The sequence below is a fragment of the Penaeus monodon genome, chromosome 12, assembly GCF_015228065.2.
Source record: "Penaeus monodon isolate SGIC_2016 chromosome 12, NSTDA_Pmon_1, whole genome shotgun sequence".
In the NCBI taxonomy this organism is placed as follows: domain Eukaryota; kingdom Metazoa; phylum Arthropoda; class Malacostraca; order Decapoda; family Penaeidae; genus Penaeus; species Penaeus monodon.
The window spans coordinates 782,271-787,562 of NC_051397.1; the positions used below are offsets into that span (position 1 = coordinate 782,271).

The 5,292-nt window shown below is 42.0% G+C and overlaps 1 protein-coding gene across 1 annotated transcript in view; it reads left to right on the top strand.

Moving 5' to 3' along the window:
- LOC119579189 (WAS/WASL-interacting protein family member 3-like) overlaps positions 1 to 5,292 on the top strand; it is a 29,935-nt gene that overhangs the window by 18,534 nt on the left and 6,109 nt on the right.

A 5,292-nucleotide genomic window follows, 5' to 3' on the forward strand; every position in this document is an offset into this window, starting at 1 on the left:
AGACCGGAAGCTGCGGCGTAGTGCGGAGGGTGGCCGGCGCAGGAGGAGGGAGAGAGGAGGAGGAGAGGAGGAGAGAGGAGGAGGAGGAGGAGGGAGGAGGAGGGAGGGAGGGAGGAGGAGGAGAAGGAGGAGGAGGAGGAGGAGGAGGAGGAGGAGGAGGGGGAGGAGGTCTCTGCGACTAGCAATTATGGCGGAGGAGAAACAAGGCGCCGAGTGTTATAATCGTCGCCTTTTTTTTAGTCCTTCATCATGTTCTGTGTCTTCTTTCCTGACACGGTTTCGCTTTTGTGTTTTTTATTGCGTTTTATTTATTCAAATGTTTATTTCGGTGCGTTATTCTAATATTATTTTTTAGAGATGAGGGGAGGACAGTATTTATATAATTTCTATTATAACTTTTTGTATCTTTCTCATCTATAATACTTATATTTTGTCTTCCTTCGCTGTTTTCAATTTCGCTTTTATTTCCTTTTATTTTCCCTACGGCTTTTATCAGTATCAATGATTTACTTCTATCGCTGTGATTATCATCGTAGTTCAAATACCACTAAAAAATATCGTTACATTATTATCTTTACTGCTGCGAATTAATCAGTCCACCGACAATTAGAGCTATAATAATTTTAATGCTGTTATCATCATCATCATCACCCCCCCCCCCCACCCCATCTCTCGCCTCCTTACTCTCTCTCCTTTTCTCTAAATTCCACAATCCTTGGACGAAAACTTCAATCACACGATGTCTTAATCAAGTCCAGTTTCCTTTTATCAACGCGTCCTCGTGTGGGAGGGAGGGAGGGAGGTGGGGAGGGAGAGGAGGGGGGAAGAGAGGGGGGAGGGAGAGAAGCAAGGTAGGAGAAAGGAAGGAAGGAAGGAAGGGAGGGAGGGAGGGAGGGAGAGAGATAGAGAGTGGAGAGGAAAAGAGAGAGAGAGAGAGAGAGAGAGAGAGAGAGAGAGAGAGAGAGAGAGAGAGAGAGAGAGAGAAGAGAAGAGGGAGAGAGATAGAGATTGGAGAGAGAAGAGAGAATGAGAGAGAGAGAGAGAGAGAGAGAGAGGGAGAGAGAGAGAGAGAGAGAGAGAGAGAGAGAGTGCGGTAATCCACACGCCAACCATCCTCGCCCATTTACCGTGGTAATGCACGCGACCGCCACCAGAGGGCTGGGCTGTTGGCCGGTCTGGTTATGTCTTTGCGGTCTTTCCCTTTGCTTTAGATTGGATAACATCTGCCTCTCTCTAATTCTCTCTCTCTGTCTCTATTCCTGTGTTTCCTTCTCGGTCTCTGCCTCTGTCTCTAACTCTCTCTCTCTCTCTCTCTCTCTCTCTCTCTCTCTCTCTCTCTCTCTCTCTCTCTCTCTCTCTTCTCCTCCCCTCTTTTCTCTGCACACACACACCATCTCTCTCTCTATTTCTGTTTCTTCTCTCTTCTCTTCTCTCTCTCTCTCTCTCTCTCTCTCTCTCTCTCTCACAAATCTCTATATATATATATATATATATATATATATATATATATACATATATCTATATATATATATATATTGTATATATAGTATATTTGTAATATGTGTTATGCGTGTTAATGTGTGTATGTTATGTGTGTGTGTGTGTGTGTGTGTGTGTGTGTGTGTGTGTGTGTGTGTGTACACACACACACACCATCTATCTATCTAACTCAATTTATCTATCTATCTTTCTATATCTTTCTCGGTTTATCTACCTGACTATCTATCTATCTATCTCTCTATATCCATAAATCTATCCATTTCTGTCTATCTACCTCTCTATATCTATCTGTTTATCTATATATCTGTCTATCTCTCTCTATCTTTTTCTATAGCCATCTCTATCTTTTTCTGTATCCATCTCTCTCTATCTCTCTGTATCTATCCATCTATCTGTCTATCTATTCATCTCTACCTCTCCCTGCGTCTCCCAAGGTCGCTCTCGAACGGCGTCTCGTCGGCCCCAAACGGGGCTCATGCCACGGCTGAGCGAGCTGGACGAGAGCACAGGGAACAGGGGTGGAATGCATCGCTCATCTGCTTCATTCTGCCTTATTCCCCTCTCTCTCTCTGTATATATATATTATAATATATATATATATTTTATATATTTTATATATATATATATAATATATATATATGTATATATATATATATATATGTATATATATATGTATATATATATATATATATATATATATATATATATATATATATATATATATATACTCTATTTTTTCTCACTCTCCTTTTTTCAGTCTTCTTTTCCTCTTTTTAAATGTCTCATTTCCCCTCCATCCGCTTCTCGCTTTCCTTTGCTTTCCTTCATCAGTGCCGCTGTATCCTCCTTCAATTTTGCCTTCGTCACTGTCAGTCTTTTTCTCTTTCTCTTCTCCCTCCCATGCCTCTTCCCCTCCCTTTCTACCCTCCTCCTCTTCGACCTTTCCTCTCTTCACTGTCCCATTCCTTTCCCCTTTTCTCCTCTCCTTCCTTCACTCCTCCTTTTCCTTCCGCTCTCCCTCCTCCTCTCCTTCCTTCACTCATTTTCCTTCCCCTCTCCCTCCCTTCATTCTGCTTTCCCCCTCCTCTTACCCCCCCCTCCCCCCCGAGATGCTGTGCTTCCGCCTGCGTCCCCAATCTCTCCTTCGTTATGATAAAACCGCAATTACGTGAAGGTGACTGCGGTGTGTGTGTGTGTCTCCCCGTTCCGCCTGGTAGCCTCGGGTGTGTGTGCGTGTGTCTGCGTTCCTGCCTGACTGTGCCTGACTGTTCTCTCTCTCTCGTTCATGCATTGTGCCTGAGGGAATGGTGGGGAGGGAGGGCTTAGAGGGGGGGAGGGGGGAGGGGCGTTGTCTTCAAAGGACGGCGTGAGGGAAGGTCATGATGTCTTCTTAGTGGTTAGATGATTGTGGAAGATTAGCGAAGGAGGGGGAGCATGGCATTCTTTGTTGTGGTGAAGTATTAGTATTCAGAAATGCTCTGTGTATTGTCTGTTTTATTCCCAACTCACCCAAAAAAATTATAATATTAATGATTCGGACCAGATTATTCTATCGCATGTATTTACCGTGTTTAAATGCTTACTCAAGAAGTGTTCATTAGATTAACCTAGGATCAACTATCTTTCATAGTACGGCAGAGTAAAACTTAACAAAGTTTACCTTGCTATCAAAAAAAAGAGCATGAAAACGTGCAATCCAAGCTTTTTACAATGTCGTTTGAGCGTATATCTAAGATAAAATTTCAACACTCAACGTTTCATCAGGTCGGTGAGCTTTAAAGACAGAGAAGTTTTATTATCTTCTTGAATTAGTAAAACAACAGAGGAAACTTTTATCGCCAACATTGCAGAAATCGTTGTAGGAATGCAAAACCTGACGTTCGTTGATAGTTTAAGCTATTATATTAATTCTAGATTATATAACAAATAATTAATAAAATTTAATAAAATAATGTTGATAAAATAATAATAATAATAATAATAATAATAATAATAATAAAATAATAATAATAATAATAATAATCTGCAGAAGCCAACCGATTCGAGTTAAACGACGAAAATATGTCGCGGTGAAAACCTCCAGCGAAGTCCTGTATTTTGATTTACATGAAACTGTACCGAAATACGTATTTATTAAATGTCCATTCCTTTAAACGCGACGCGTTCTGTTTCATTACACACACACGATTTTATATGAATGGCGAGGCACATCCAGCCTCGCGCAGCCATCTACCGGCCAACTTGACGGTTCTGTTTCACAGTGTTTATTGTTCGTTCCAAAAGTGAAGTTTGTTGACAGTGCTACTTGTGTTTCCGAATTCCTCCCGGCGTTTCGGTGTAAACGATCTCAATCCTGAAATTGTTACGATTTCGGGAATATCACTAACTTCAGCGAAATGCAGTAACCGTGCTCCGGCGCCAGACCTCCGCAGATCACGACGATTTTGCTATCGCTGCAGCCACTCTTGCGACGCGCAGCCCTCGCTCGGCCAACTTGACAGGTCTGGGGCCACAGTCCTCATGGCTCGTTCCGAAGGCGAAGTTTGTTCACAGTGCTACCCGTGTTTCCGAATTCTTTGCCAACTCTGCGGTGAGAATAATGCTAAACTCAGTGAAAAACAATAATCGTGTTCCAGCTGCTGAATTTCGCCAGCGGTTCATAACTTCCCAGCCGCCGCATTCAAGCGGAAAGGTAAGCTCAAGTGCTCTAAAAGCCAGTCGGGGCGACGGGGGTCTTGAGGCGAAGCCCCGGTAGGAAACACGGCTGTCGGATTTTTTTTCGGCGGTCTTTGTTGTAAATGTGCGTTTTTGAATGTTCTTGTTCGTTCGGTGCGCTCAGACCCATTCGAAACTCTGGAAACGATTTGGCGGGTTTCAAATTTTTCCCCTTTCTTTATCATTTTAAATTTTCATTCTTGTGTTGGTTTTTCAATTCCACTTTTTCGTTTACCCCCCTCCCCCCCCAAAAAAAAGGGGTCCCCAAGAGTTGGCTGGAGTGTGGGGTCCCCTCATACCAAAATCGCCGGTTTGGGTTTGGGGGTTTTAAACCTTTTGGTTGTGCGAAACCCCGCGGCGAAAACTTTTTAGTGAGATGCGATTTTGTCTCTTTTTTTTTTAAATGACTGTGAGAGCAAAATTCCCCCCCCCTTTATCCCCCCCCCCCCCCCCCTCTCTCTCTTCTCTCTCCTCTCTCTCTTCCTCTCTCTCTCTCTCCTCTCTTCTCTCTCTCTCTCTCTCTCTTTATCTCTCTCTATCTCTCTCTTTTATCTCTCTCTCTTTTTCTCTCTCTCTCTCTCTCTCTTTCTCCTCTTATCTCCTTTATCCCCTCTCTCTCATCTCTCTTATCTCCCCCTTCTCATCTCTCTTTTTTCTCCCTCTCTCTCTACTCTTTTATTCCCTCCTATTTGGGGGGGGGGGGGGGGAGAGGACGCAGAAAAAAAGCAAGGATCCCTAGAAAACTGGCCCGGCGGGAAAAGCAGGACAACCACGTGAAAGTACCAAAGCGGTTTATACGTATACGACGTGCACAAAATTTTATATATATTTATATATTCATAATGTTTATTTAAAATACATTATATATATATTATATATTTATATATCTTATAACAAAATATATAATAATATATATTAATATATAATTAAATTATAATATAAGTTTGTGTGGGTGTGTGTGTGTTGTTGGGGTGTGTGGTGTGTGTGTGTGTTGGGTGTGTTTACATATGTACCATTATTTTTCTTTATTTTTTCAAAAAAAATTTTATATTTTTATTAAAAAAAATTTTAAAATAT